General features: G+C 40.6%; 1 protein-coding gene across 3 annotated transcripts in view; it reads right to left on the reverse strand.

The window, feature by feature from the left end:
- Window positions 1-4,377: 4,377 nt before the first annotated feature.
- Window positions 4,378-16,009, reverse strand: part of CDK14 (cyclin dependent kinase 14) — a 453,985-nt gene continuing 442,353 nt past the window's right edge. For all 3 annotated transcript variants that reach the window (XM_075211845.1, XM_075211846.1, XM_075211847.1), the window contains 2 exons: window positions 5,109-7,278; window positions 4,378-4,919 (listed from right to left, as the gene is read on the reverse strand). The gene's annotated coding sequence lies outside the window, so the exon portion shown is untranslated. The remainder of the gene's footprint in view (window positions 4,920-5,108; window positions 7,279-16,009) is intronic.

The raw sequence follows: 16,009 nt of genomic DNA on the forward strand, positions 1-16,009 counted from the left end.
TACCTGGTAACATACCTGCACCTGGACAAGTCGTCTCTCTATATCAGTGGTACAACTTGCTAGTCGCAGACCACTCTACGCTACCTGGTAACATACCTGCACCTGGACAAGTCGTCTCTCCATATCAGTGGTACAACTTGCCAGCCGCAGACCATTCCACGCTACCTAGTAACATACCTGCACCCGGACAAGTCGTCTCTCCATATCAGTGGTACAACTTGCCAGCCGCAGACCATTCCACGCTACCTTGTAACATACCTGCGCCTGGACAAGCCTTCTCTCCATATCAGTGGTACAACTTGCTAGTCGCAGACCACTCTACGCTACCTGGTAACATACCTGCACCTGGACAAGTCGTCTCTCCATATCAGTGGTACAACTTGCTAGTCGCAGACCACTCTACGCTACCTGGTAACATACCTGCACCTGGACAAGTCGTCTCTCCATATCAGTGGTACAACTTGCCAGCCGCAGACCATTCCACGCTACCTGGTAACATACCTGCACCTGGACAAGTCGTCTCTCCATATCAGTGGTACAACTTGCCAGTCGCAGACCATTCCACGCTACCTGGTAACATACCTGCACCTGGACAAGCCTTCTCTCCATATCAGTGGTAAAACTTGCCAGCCGCAGACCACTTCACGCTACCTTGTAACATACCTGCACCTGGACAAGTCGTCTCTCCATATCAGTGGTAAAACTTGCCAGCCGCAGACCATTCCACGCTACCTAGTAACATACCTGCACCTGGACAAGCCTTCTCTCCATATCAGTGGTACAACTTGCCAGCCGCAGACCACTTCACGCTACCTTGTAACATACCTGCACCTGGACAAGTCGTCTCTCCATATCAGTGGTAAAACTTGCCAGCCGCAGACCATTCCACGCTACCTAGTAACATACCTGCACCTGGACAAGCCTTCTCTCCATATCAGTGGTACAACTTGCCAGCCGCAGACCACTTCACGCTACCTTGTAACATACCTGCACCTGGACAAGCCTTCTCTCCATATCAGTGGTACAACTTGCTAGTCGCAGACCACTCTACGCTACCTGGTAACATACCTGCACCTGGACAAGTCGTCTCTCCATATCAGTGGTACAACTTGCTAGTCGCAGACCACTCTACGCTACCTGGTAACATACCTGCACCTGGACAAGCCTTCTCTCCATATCAGTGGTACAACTTGCCAGTCGCAGACCACTCTACGCTACCTGGTAACATACCTGCACCTGGACAAGTCGTCTCTCCATATCAGTGGTACAACTTGCCAGCCGCAGACCATTCCACGCTACCTGGTAACATACCTGCACCTGGACAAGTCGTCTCTCCATATCAGTGGTACAACTTACCAGCCGCAGACCATTCCACGCTACCTGGTAACATACCTGCACCTGGACAAGTCGTCTCTCTATATCAGTGGTACAACTTGCCAGCCGCAGACCACTCTACGCTACCTGGTAATATACCTGCACCTGGACAAGTCGTCTCTCCATATCAGTGGTACAACTTGCCAGCCGCAGACCACTCTACGCTACCTGGTAACATACCTGCACCTGGACAAGTCGTCTCTCTATATCAGTGGTACAACTTGCCAGCCGCAGACCACTCTACGCTACCTGGTAATATACCTGCACCTGGACAAGTCATCTCTCCATAGCAGTGGTACAACTTACCAGCCGCAGACCATTCCACGCTACCTGGTAACATACCTGCACCTGGACAAGTCTTCTCTCCATATCAGTGGTACAACTTGCCAGCCGCAGACCACTCTACGCTACCTGGTAACATACCTGCACCTGGACAAGTCGTCTCTCTATATCAGTGGTACAACTTGCCAGCCGCAGACCACTCTACGCTACCTGGTAATATACCTGCACCTGGACAAGTCATCTCTCTATATCAGTGATGAGACTTACCGGTCACAGACCGCTCCACGCTATCTAGTATTATACCAGCATCTGCACAAGTCTTTACATTTACCAGCGGGAACATATGTCAGGAGCAGCTAACCCTACTATTTTGCATGGTACCTGTTATTAGGACTAAAGCCTATAGTGCCTCTGAAGTATAGCTGCGAGTCGCTGACTCTCCTGCTGCATTATTGATTGGTCCTTCCATAGACTTTATCCAGTTGTGATATATTGGTCTGCTGTATGCTACCTGTGTGCTAATGCACTTTGGAACTCTTTCCCCATTTTATTACTGCTCATCAGTCTACCGTGTTACCATTGTTTTCATTGTTCAGAGACTCTGCATTTATATCATTGACATTCCTTTTCCTATTCAGTTGTACAGTTCCGTATATTCACCACACTTCCCAGAGGGCCGCGACCTGCACAGTGGCAGCCGCTAAAACCATACTCCCTTGCGGGAGTTCCTGGAGAAGACCAGCCACTGTGTTAGACTCCGCGCCTCTGGTAAAGTGAATCTCCACCTGGTGAATTCTGGGTAAAACTCCTAGTGCCCGTGACACACTGATCATCTTCTGATGCCCTTTAATGTACTATTTATGTGCTTGTGTGCGGTTCTGTACTTCTGGGTAGTTGTACATCTGTCTGTGTTTGTTACAGGTGTCTGTAATCCCTGCAAGGTTAATTGAGTCTAAGTAGATCGTTTTATTACTCGCTCTATTCAAAACTATAACAAGATGTCAGGGTCCATCTAGCGTTTGGCCGGAGCACAGTGAGTACAGATAAAGCGTTTCATATGGAGATCAACAGATGCTTATTTTGAGGTGGGCACAGACTATATTAACCTTCCACAGCAGCAACGTGGGCAAAGACTGACCTGGGGGTCATACTGCCCATCCATCTAATAATGCATTATCTTTTCCCCTCCTCCTCTGTATTTCTCTCAATTGGGGAATATAATAAACCTTCACTTAGTCAATTTTGTATTTTTTGATGCAAAGCGTTTCTGTATCGTAGAACAATGAAAATAACATTCACACATTCTGGGTCACTTTATTCAGTCCAATAATACAAGAAAACGGTTACAAATGAGGCACAATTACATCTTTATTTATATGCACAAAATACACATTGTAACAAGTAAAGCAACAATATACTATGCTACTTGCAAGACCATGAAGATAAAGTGTATTATTAATATAATGAACTAAGCCAGTGATTCCCAAACTTTTTGCAGCCGTGAGTGTAAGTTTTAAAGTGGCCAACACACAACATGCAGACTGTCAGTTCACTAGGAACTAGGGTCACATGCTTCAGTGATGTCACTAATCCCTAATGACCTGATAGGCTACATTTCCATGGATATTGGCTCAGTCCACAAAGGACCACCCTCTCTGCAAGCAGGCACACTTTAAATCTTTGGGGGGACCACATCAAACACAACCGCAAGATAATGTTATGATTTTTCTCGACAGGTAGTCTAACAGAGGGGTACGCAATCTTTGGCACCTGCTTCTAAATGAAAGACAACTCTCTTTTTTTTGGTATTTTGACAACATTTGCGATTGCAAAGGTTCCTTACCCCTGGGGTAGACGGAAGCAAGAAATTCAGTTTGAAAACCACTAGACTACACACACATAGACTTATCTAACTAAAAATTGTACAAATGTTCAGTTACCCATACGATTTGCTTACTATGGGTTAAACCACATTTGTGCTATTTAAATAAGCCTGTATTTTTGTATACCAAACAATTGAAAGGCTTTGTCGATGTTGTGAATGCAAAATGCAGAGATGCATTCTTATAAGTGCATCAATTCATGTACAATTCCAGCATTCTCCCCCCAACATCGGTAGGGAAGAATACTGTCAGTAAAATGATGTCAATATTTCGGGAGCACCAATAAGAGTCCCCACCACCATCCCCTGTTTTTCGTTCTTAAAGAAATCAATACATTTTTAGATATCTAAATAAAAAAAAAAAGAATATTCTTCACGCTTGATCATACAGGAGGGACTATGAAACAATGTGCGCAATCCAAGTTAAAAAAAAGTTCTCTGAAAAACAAATGGTTAATGCTTCTCTCACTTAACCCCTTAAGAACGCCAAACCCAAAGTGTGCCAAAGTTTTTAATACGATATTAACACCAGGGTCCGCATATAGGATTGCAAGGTTAAATAAATATATGAACACATGAAGCCATGCGATATTTGGAATATCACAGTGATAAAGTAATATTTTTCTGATCTGGCACACATAAGGTTAAACCCTTCCTTCATATACATTCTTGACATTGACAAAGATGCAGATCAATAAACCCACTTAAGAGATCAGGTTGCAGTATTTCGCTTGCATTTTATAGCAAAGTGTTAAGCTGCAATTTGCCAGATGCTAAGGTGCGGAAGTCTTATAAAACCTTGGCTGTAGAATTTTATTTTATTTTTTTGGAAAAAAAAAAAAAAAAAAAGTTAACTATTGCATGCTCCAAATACGAACGTTATTGCATATCTTTTGCCTTGAGCTCTTTACAATATACATTTTTTACAAATTAGCGTTGAAAAAGAAAAGGAAAAAAAAAAGCTTGTCGTTTGTTTCTCTGTAGCCCTTTTATCAATGCATTTATCTTAACCTGAGCAAAGAGCTGACTTGTAGATTAATCAACTCAGCACGCAGTAGTGATGTCCGTCAAACCAGGTCATCAGCAACTTGTTACTATAGAATCATATATGTATATTGTCAACATTTTTTTCACTGGGTGCTGCTCTCTGTATCTGTTCTCATAAATACGCCAGAAAAGTAACAATTCAGTAAAGATGAGTGTTTAAATGGGGGTCAGTCGTATCACGCTGGGCATAGATGGTCTCCTATGCCTGCAGAGACAGATCCAATTCATCTGCCAAATTATATAATATATATATATATATATATATATATATATATATATATATATATATATATATATATATATATCTCTATATCGCTGTCAAGATAATGGCCTACTGACAAGCACTGTAACTATACCCACTGTATATTTTAGACACAAAGAGCAGTGTCCATAATTATCGCAAAGTTCCAGCACTAACATGTGCTGTCTCTGCGTTCACTTTCAAGTAAAACGCCAGGGGGTAAATGTATCAAGCTGCGAGATTCCGGCGGGTTTGAAAAGTGGAGATGTTGCCTATAGCAACCAATCAGACTCTAGTTATCATTTATTTAGCACATTCTACAAAACGATAGCTAGACTCTGATTGGTTGCTATAGGCAACATCTCCACTTTTCAAACCCGCCGGAATCTCGCAGCTTGATACATTTTCCCCCTGGGGTTGTTTTTTAAGACAGACCATCGGGCCATTTACTAATATTGCATTGTTGATCAATATTTGCACTGAACCACAACAATGAATTAGCAATTAGCTTTTACCTGTTTAGTGCGAGGTAGACAATGAATCGTGTGTCTGACTGGTCACAATGATTTAGTGCAAATTTTGTACCTACATCGTCTTATTGTAGATTGATGGAATGAATATAAACTGTTGACAAGTATCATACTATATCATACTTGACAACTTTTAAATATTGGCATCCTGGAGATCCTGGTGAGAGGTGGGCATGTGGGGGTGCAGCTTGGAGAACTGCGTCATTTTGCCCCCCACAACCCCGGCGCATTGCAAGGATGCAAACGCGTCATTTTACCGTTGGGAGTGGGCAAAATTACGTGATTCCCCAAGAATCGCGTCATGGAGGCCACAAATCCTGCCCTACTCTCTTGGGAGTCCGGGAGACCTACCTGGAATTCGAGAGTCTCCTGGACATTCCGGGAGAATTGACAAGTACATTCTATAAAATCAAATTATGGCTCTCCAGAACGTAGCTGTAGTGCACTAAACATATCTCTCATTGACCTAAAAATCTAACAAGATTTTGATTGAATAGTTGACTACGTCACTGACTGCTGCAATAAGAGTTTTCATTTTTACAAACCGAGTAATGCACCTTCTCCTAAATTTCTAGTTAAGAAAAACTTGATCTATAGCCAGAAAAACCTGCGTAAAAAGTGGGCACAGAGGCTATACTTGACTCTAGCTTCCAGAGAGAAGTCGGTATGTAATATGAATAGCAGAAAGCTTGGCTCCCTTTCGGTTAGTAATTAAATGTCGTATAATGAAGGAAAGGGGGCCCTTGTTGCCAGCTTATTACATCAAAGAAAGGACAGCTATGTTCCAGGCTGGACTTAAATTATATCAGGTTTAAATCTGAGTGGTTCACTTAAGCATGTCGCGGAAAAGACAAAATGCACACGTGGGTGTTTAGCAATCAGTGTGGAATGTGAAAAGAAAGGAAATTGGGAGCTGCTTTGGTATGTAACTACAATGCTAATTGTCCCTGTAATGTATTTCTTGTAGCCCCAAACTACAGACCATAGTTGTGGGTGCACAGAGGGCCTAATCACACGAATATTGCCATTGCGTCATGTACAATTAAAAAAAGAAACCCCTCCTCTTCACTGTTAGGCTAATAGGTCTTTAATCACCTTAATTAAGAAACGCAATATCAAAATTAAACACTAAATATAATCAAAATGAAGAATTCATTTCTAACTAAATGCATTTCAGTGTTTTTAGTTTTTCTTATAATTAGCTGTGACGCACAATAAGAGGAAAACTATTACTAACTGGGATAAAAATGTAGAAACAAAATTAAATCGTTCAGTAGGGTCGATGGTGGGTGAAAAACGCAAAACCCCCCTCCCTCCCCCTCCGTACATCTATGTATGTTTTTATTTTAAGAACCATTATTAATACATATCTTTAATGATATACAAATGCTTTTTAACAGAAGGCCTTTGCTGTACAACAAAATATTGCTATTTTTCAGAAGAGGCCTTGGTTACACAATGATTGTTCCCGTATAGAAATATATGACTGAATGATCCGGTATGAAACGTTTGCTTCAAGGATTTATTGCAAAATCACAAGATTCTCTCCCCCCCCCCCCCTTCCCCTATAATAAAAGTCTTTCAAATTCAAGGTGTGTGGTCTTGTAGACGGGGAATCTAGGAAGGCTTTCAGACATTAGCATATAGATATGTGTTGTACTGTAGATAAAGAAATGAAATCGGGGGGGAAAAAAAAACCCATAAAAAATTATGCCATGTAGATATTACATTTTAATCTTGATATAAATCACAAGGTAGCAAATTGCGTGCAAGGCTTGAAGCAAATTATTGGGTGAAACAGTCTTGTCAGATCGAGTCCACTGCAGGGACAAGTTGGCAGAATGTTGATCAACCACTCTCCTGTTCCATAAGGCAAATGTCTTATTCAATGAACTCCATTCTGCAGTGATTGAAGTCTTATCCTAATGAAGAAAGGAAAAAAAGAGAATTTGTTACATGTAACATGGTTGGTATTCCAGATAACTTCTAAATACATTCAGTTTTGCAAGTGCGACAAACTTTAATATGGCTGGCAAGATAGTTATTTTTTGCGGTTACATAAAAAGTATCTATGCACAGGCGGTCTGAGCATAGATACTATGTCCATTTTGACCAAAGACATGGGGGTAAAGCTATCAAGCTGCGGGTTTGGAAAACTAGAGATGTTGCCTATAGCAACAAACCAGAGTCTAGCTGTCATTTTGTAGAATGTATTAAATAAATGATGACTAGAATCTGATTGGTTGCTATAGGCAACATCTCCACTTTTGCAAACCCGCAGCTTGATACATTTACCCCCATGGAGTCCAGCTTCTTCAGTTTATACACAGCATTAATTAAAAACTTTTTTTAAGGACCTTATTTAGAGTTGCAGAGCAAGAAAAGGAGCACATTTGTACCTTGGCAAAACCATGGTGCACTTCAGGGAGGGCCAAATGTAAGATGTGCAGTCTAATTTATAGTCAGGAGGGGTCGTGTCCTAGCTCAACTCTAAATTGCAGTGTAGAAATAAAGCTGCCCAGTATTTGTGTACTGCCAAAGCAGCCAGTATTTCCCTGCCTGCAAAAAAAAACCAAAACTATTTGCATCCCTTGCATTGCAACATGGTTTGTCCAGGGGCAAATTTGCTCCTTTTTTTGCTTTGCTACTCTTAAAGGGGCCCTTAAATGTGCCTATCCTTCTAAAAACAACATCGTGCCTTTCCACCTATCAAGTGACCACTCTTGTAACTCAGTAGAAGCACAAGCATAAACTTCACAAACAAGGTTTACCATACAAATCTTAAAACAACAAAAACACACAGCAGTACAGTACGCAGGGGGTATAAAATAGCGATAGTCGCTAATGAATTCAAATCCACTAAAGTGTAGGCAGATGAGGTGGAGGACTGCATACAATCCCAGGCCCCCTGAATATAAGAGACTTCTGTAACCAGTATAGTTATATACACTCTGCCTGTGAGTGTATCTAACCACTGATGAAATATAGTAGCGGTCGCTGGTATAAAAATGATAATCATAATAACAATAATAGATTGAGATAGTAGATAATATGTAGAGATATATTAGAATAAAATGGGAACTGTAGAGTTTGGATCTATAAAGGGGACAGGGGAGATAGGAATATGAAACTATAACCACTGATGTTTTTGATGACAACTTGATAGATCTCATCTCTATCATCATGCAAAAAACATTTTAAAAGTAGTTAATCTGTTTTGTTGGAATAATACACAATTAAAAGAGGCATCCATCATAACTTTGATTTAGCATTTATTAAACGTTTTCTGTATTTGTAATGCACTGCCTAATTATGTTCTTAACAGTTCTTAAATCTATTTTATTCTTAACAGTTTTCAAATACTATAACTTTGTATACTGTGTATGCTCAATTAGTCTGACGGTTCCATTATTAAGTCTCACTGACCTTGGAAGCATTGTTCAGACAATGTATACTCAGAGCTGATTCTTGAGGTTAGTGATGCAGAACAATGAAACTTATAAGATAGGACAAATAAGCAAAAGAAACTGTATAGCTTCCTAAAAAGCAGGCGAAACGCGGTAGCTTCCAGATAACGTGTAAAACTACAATCAAATCTTTGACTTGCTGTAATTAAATATGACATTTATATTATATTAAACTACGGAATTCAGTTGTATTGTGTTTTTTTCTAGCTTCTGATTTAATAAAAAATGTTAACAATGAACAGTGGAGAGTGATATTGTCAAAACATGCATAAATACAATGGGATGATTTGTCCTTGTCTCAAAAACATTTATGTGCTGAAAAGTAATTACAAGTAATAATAATAGTAAATATAATAATAGAATTAAAGTTGAAAAAAAAACGGTAAGAACTCTCAGATGGGAGTTTTTCCCTTTGATTAAAAAGTAAATGAAAGTATATATAAATTTCAGTAAAACATGTTGGTTCTGGAGTCGGTCAGGTTGGTACCACCTTCATAAGTCCAGTAGAGTTAGTAGGTTGAATGGAGATTTCCTCCGTTGTGGTGTAATGTAATTGTACAATTGGCCAAGTATATTTTTGGACATCAGAGGAACTCATGACGACAGCAGATGCACTCAGTATGACTTTACCCCGGCCTTACTCCCAGGTCCTAGCTGAGCTTGGCAACAGAAATGAACAGGTTTTGAATGGGAGTCAAATTGGAAGAGAGTCCTGTACCTGGAGAACATATACATCAGCAATATTCCTGGGATCTCTTACATTCCTTCACCCCATTCTGCTGCCTCATCTCCTTAACAAATAATCACATGCCTTGCTCAGATATAAATATAACATCTAGACATATACATACAGCCAATGGTAGCCATCCAGGGGCGAACGGAGGATTGTCGGCGCTGTCTAAGAAGTCTATAGCTGCTGTATAGGACAGTGCAGCTATAGCGGCCACTTAGTTAGCGCAGGGGGGGGGTTTCTGGAGACTCAGAAACCTCCCCTGCGTGCGCCACTGCCATCAAAGTACTACTATTGGGAAAGATCAAACTATTCGGAAAGGATTTAATAAAATTGATCTGTAAAGTGGAAATCGCCTTTAAAACCATAATATACTGCCCATATTCTGTGACCACAGTACAGTGTATAGCACATATTCTGGTGATCACTGTCATTAAGTCATTAAGGAGAGTAAAGCAAAAAAAAAAAGAAGCAACTTTGCACCTTGGCAAAACCATGTTGGGGGAGGAGGTAAATTTAAAATGTGGGGACAGATCTATAGCTGGGGTACATCACATCCTAGGTCAACTTCAAATTTCTGTGTAAAAATAAAGCTAATAAGCATTTCTGTGCTACATGAAAAGCAGCCAGTATTTATCTCATGTGCATCATAATAAACTAATTTGCACCCCTTGCATTGTAACATGGTTTGTCCAGGAACAAATATACTGCTTTTTTTTGCCTTGCTCTCCTTAATAAATCAGGCCCAACGTCTTTACATGTCCTCTTATAAATTGTGATCTAAACTCATTTTTAGCAATCAATATAATGTAAAATGCAGTAAATGTGCCGGGTACTTAACAACCTTGTGTTAATGCAGAGAAACTAAATGAAAAAAAGATTCATCATTTCCACAGGACAAAGCCAACATTTTGGGGGATTCAATTCCAAGAAGCATCACGCTACAGAAAATGATGAAAACTGAAATGAAGAACTCCCGCTGTGCAGGTGAATGACCTGTGGGAGCAGAGCCCTGCCTGCCACGATTTCTCCACATCGCAAGCATCAGACACAGAGCAATTGATTAGATCATCTTCTACCTGCCACCGACTAGGCTCGGGAGACTAATTAGAGGAAGTACTGCCTGCACCGACACCCCATTGACACCTAATTTGCTCAGCCAAAGCCCTTGGGGAGAATGCATTATCTGTGCAGCTGCAGTTTCTGCTTAGCTGAATTTAGACATAAGCAAACCAGGGCTGCTCAGAACAGAGTCTCACCCCAGCACAATGACAGTCTACGCAACACACACAAATACATATAGAAACTAGAATAATCCAGGCTCTGCCTTGTTCTCCTGCGGTAGATTTTCTCACGGATCAACACAATTAAACCCAATTTTTCAAGAACAGCAAAAATAAATAAATAGCATGTTAGCAATCTAACATTCAAAATATTTTGCATTACAATCCAATTACTATTTTATAACCTACGCATAAAAATGCTTTTCTACTTTTACTTTTTCCTAATAAGATGTTGTATATTTAAATTGCCTTTTTCATATTACAATGCTCGTAACCATGTTGAACACACAGCCATTGATCATTTACATTGATCATTTACATTATTCAAGACAAAATGGCAATAAAAAATAAAAATAACTACTTGTTCTTGGAGGAGGAAGTTTGAGGGGAAATGTGCATTTATTCTATGAACAACGATATGAAAACATAACTGCAGTGAAATCAGGGGACACCCTAAGTGGCTTTATATAAAATATATTGACTAATAATGTCATAAAAGTATTCTACCGTTTTTTTCTGCCCATCAAGAGAAACTGTTTTATTTAAAGATTATGGGGTGTATTTATCAGTGGGTGAAAAGAGCTAAATCTGGTGAAAACTGGAGTTTTCACCGGACGTAGGGCTTCTCCTTACTTACCAAAGCCCCCAAGTCGATGAAGACTATCGACGTCTATTGCTGGCGGTACCCTTTGCTGGGGAGTTTTGGTGAAGTTACCTCATGCAAAGTGGGTGTTGACGATGTCCTCAAATGCCTACCGCCATAGGCAAACCGAGGGGCGTTCTTTAGTGCCTGGAAACCCCCCTCCAAACCTGGGGCACTGTATAATAGAGGTGGCTGGACCCTGCCCACACTTCACACGGCTCTGCTTCAAAAGGGAGAGCTGCATGCACCTAACAGTAGTGTACGCAGTATTGCCCATGTATATTATGGGGATAGGAAGAGTTGAAGAGCAGCCAAGCACTGTCTAAAATTATAGCCACGCCCCCATGCATGCTGGTCACGCCCACTGGCGGCGTGGTGTGGAAACCCCCCTCTACAAATCCTGCGTTTGCCCCTGTACCGCCATCTCATGATGGCAATAGCAGATGCTGGAGACAAGAAAAATTGCATAATTATTAAAATAAACCATATTTTTCAGGGGGGGGGGGTTTATATTCAGATTTTTTTTTTTCATTATATTTTTTTACAAATTTATTTTATTTAACGTTATTATTATTCATTTTTATTGAAGCAGGAACTGGAAGGCCAAGTCGCAGCTCAGGCATGTTCAGGGAGACCCGAACTAGGCCTGGTGATTGGTAAGATTTCCCTTACCACTGGCGGCCAGTGTCTCGGGCAGCCGGACATCGCTCAGCCGCCCCGGTGACACGTTAATGCTGCGATAGTCAACGACAGAAAATCTTCAACCTCATAGGATCCTGATAAATAAACCCCCTGAGTGAATTTTTACTCAGCAGATCCAACAATACGGCAGCAAAAGGCACAAGACTGTGTACATCAAAATGTTATATTGTGAAGTAATAGAAAAAGTGAAAATAAACGTAAATAGGTTACATTTCCCCTCAAGGGAATATAAAAAAAAAATCTGTAATTCCTATGAGTGTAACACAAATAAATGGAATATATTCCTGTCTCTCGACCTCCCCAGGGGATCTCCACATTTCCTATTGAAAGAGTGAATGGTCACTGATGTATGGACTGTTTTTTGTTTTTTTTTATCAACTTATAAAAAAAATTAAAAACCTCCTATGTATGGCTATACGTTTTATGGCAATAAAAATATTAAATATACTAAACCACACACCACATCTGTCCCCTCATTTGAACCCAAAAATATTTACCCCTTATTTCATCATCATCATTTATTTATATAGCGCCACTAATTCTGCAGCGCTGTACAGAGAACTCACTCACATCAGTCCCTGCCCCATTGGAGCTTACAGTCTAAATTCCCTAATATAGACACACAGACAGACACAGAGATAGACAGAGAGGGAGCTACTAGGCTCAATTTTGATAGCAGCCAATTTACCTACCAGTATGTTTTTGGAGTGTGGGAGGAAACTGGAGCACCCGGAGGAAACCCACGCAAACACGGGAAGAACATACAAACTCCACACAGATAAGGCCATGGTCTGGAATCGAACTCATGACCCCACTGCTGTGAGGCAGAAGTGCTAACCACTAGGCTGCTGTGCTGCCCCTAAGTTTAATTTAAAGAATTTCTACTATATCTATATTGATTAGTTTCGAACAATGAAAAATGACAATTGAGGGTGAATTTACCACAGTTTGTATCCCAGTAGTCTCTATGCTGTACCTCTCGATTTTTGAAATCGTAAAGAAAACATGTAGTAATGAAAGCTTCATAAATAGGCATCTGGTACAAACAGGTCTCCTAATTGTGTATAGGAGACCAAGACACCACTTTGATGTGTCCCTCGCTCGATTCCTAAAATCCAACACCTCCGTTCCATATAAAACTGGGAATTCTACTGGAAAATTATTTGACTGTCCTTGGAAAACTAAAACAATCAGTATAAAGTTTTTGCCAAAGAACTTGGAGAGCACTACTGGAAGAAAGACTGAAAATCTGTCAGTCCTATGCTGCTGATGAATTCCCATTTAAACGGCCCAGAATTTTAATTATTTTGCCACTCCATGCCCCTCCTCCACACACTCCATGCCCCTCCTCCACACTGCTTCAGCTCTTTATGTTTCCAACCCCCTGTGCACCCCACTATAAAATAAATGCTTGGCGATAATTTAGCTCACCCTAAGCCCATGGTTCATTTTTTTGATTTTGCTATGAAAATAAGTATTCATTTTCCCAAAAAAACCCCATAAATGTATAAAGTGAGAAGAGAGCTGCCATTGAACATTTGGCCAACTTTGCAATTGGCTTTGATAAACAGACCCATGACTTCTTAGTGAAATAGGGACCCTAACAGTTTTGTTTAATCAGTCGGTTTTGAAATTGAATACTAAGATTGCACCAATGTGAATAACAAATAGTCAATTCCAATAACATAATTTGTTCTAGTGTAATTTCAAGTGTCGAAAAAGGCATCACCACAACCCTATTTTTTATTTCAGTAATTTATTTTATAAATAATAATTGAATTATTATTATCCATTAAAATGTGTTGAAGTCAGTCTGGCGTGTAAAGTAATGTAAAATGCAATGGTAAAATTAAATGTCCTAGAGCCAATGGATTTAAATCACTGCAGTAAAATAAATGCCATAACTATAAAAAGAAATCTTTACTTGGCTTGTTCTAGAACAGTAAAAGCACAGAACCATTTATCCATATTTAAATACCTTGGAGATTTGCTGTGTGCTGCCATTTTTTTGTCAGAGTCCTTTTGCCCTCTAGAGAATACCGTAATTTATTTTGAAAACTGTTTTTTTACTTTGACACTCCGGCAAAACCTCTCTCCTACCCCTATATTGTCTAAGGAGATTTGCTGTGCAAAGAACAAAGTCTCCCAAGCCTTTTGCAATTACCATTTGAATCAGCTTTCACAGCAGATAGAATGGTGAGATTTCCAATATGAATCTGTATGTAAAAGAAACTCACTTCCAGTGGGCAGATCTAACTAGGTGAGAAATTACACTTCTCAGATTTGTAAGATATTTTATTTTTCCCAGGAATAAGCAGTATAAAAATATACAACTTTATTCAAATAATAAATGATCTTTCTCACCTCTTTGGTATAGTATATCGAAGTATAATATAGATTTATTTAGCTCATATCCATGCAATATACAAATATACAAGTGATTTAATATATATATATATATATGTATACATTACAGCAAATAAAATCTGTATAGACAGGGAGTTGTGACATCATTGCTTATAATCAGTGAGCTCTAATGTCATCACTGTAGAATGTTCATTAAGAAAAAGTGTGTATTATAATTAGAGATGCTCAGTCTTGGTTTTCTGAAAACCGAGCCAACCCGAACTTGGGGGATCCGAGTAGGCTTGCGAGCCGGTTCGGTACTTTCGTGCATTTTCGGATCTGAATCGAGACAAAACGTCATAGTTGTGTTGTCGGATTTGTTTGGATTCTATAAGTACCTCCCTCCCCAGGAGATCCAGCGCCATTGCTCACACAGACACAGGGGTAGCAGTGTTCTTGTCACTCTCCAGTCTCCAGTGACATTGCTCAGTGCCATTGCTCACACAGAAACAGGGGTAGCAGTGTTCTTGTTGTACTCTCTATTCTCCAGTGACATTGCTCAGTGCCATTGCTCACACAGAAATAGGAGGGGTAGCAGTGTTCTTGTCACTCTCCATTCTCCAGTGACATTGCTCAGTGCCATTGCTCATACAGAAACATGGGTAGCAGTGTTCTTGTCACTCTCCAGTCTCCAGTGACATTACTCAGTGCCATTGCTCACACAGAAACAGGAGGGGTAGCAGTGTTCTTGTCACTCTCCATTCTCCAGTGACATTGCTCAGTGCCATTGCTCACACAGACACAGGGGTAGCAGTGTTCTTGTCACTCTCCAGTCTCCAGTGACATTGCTCAGTGCCATTGCTCACACAGACACAGGGGTTGCAGTGTTCTTGTCACTCTCCAGTCTCCAGTGACATTGCTCAGTGCCATTGCTCACACAGAAACAGGGGTAGCAGTGTTCTTGTTGTACTCTCCATTCTCCAGTGACATTGCTCAGTGCCATTGCTCACACAGAAACAGGAGGCGTAGCAGTGTTCTTGTCACTCTCCATTCTCCAGTGACATTGCTCAGTGCCATTGCTCATACAGAAACATGGGTAGCAGTGTTCTTGTCACTCTCCAGTCTCCAGTGACATTACTCAGTGCCATTGCTCACACAGAAACAGGAGGGGTAGCAGTGTTCTTGTCACTCTCCATTCTCCAGTGACATTGCTCAGTGCCATTGCTCACACAGACACAGGGGTAGCAGTGTTCTTGTCACTCTCCAGTCTCCAGTGACATTGCTCAGTGCCATTGCTCACACAGACACAGGGGTTGCAGTGTTCTTGTCACTCTCCAGTCTCCAGTGACATTGTTCAGTGCCATTGCTCACACAGAAACATGGGTAGCAGTGTTCTTGTCACTCTCCAGTCTCCAGTGACATTACTCAGTGCCATTGCTCACACAGAAACAGGAGGGGTAACAGTGTTCCAAAAATTGACTG

The sequence above is a fragment of the Mixophyes fleayi genome, chromosome 5, assembly GCF_038048845.1.
Source record: "Mixophyes fleayi isolate aMixFle1 chromosome 5, aMixFle1.hap1, whole genome shotgun sequence".
In the NCBI taxonomy this organism is placed as follows: domain Eukaryota; kingdom Metazoa; phylum Chordata; class Amphibia; order Anura; family Limnodynastidae; genus Mixophyes; species Mixophyes fleayi.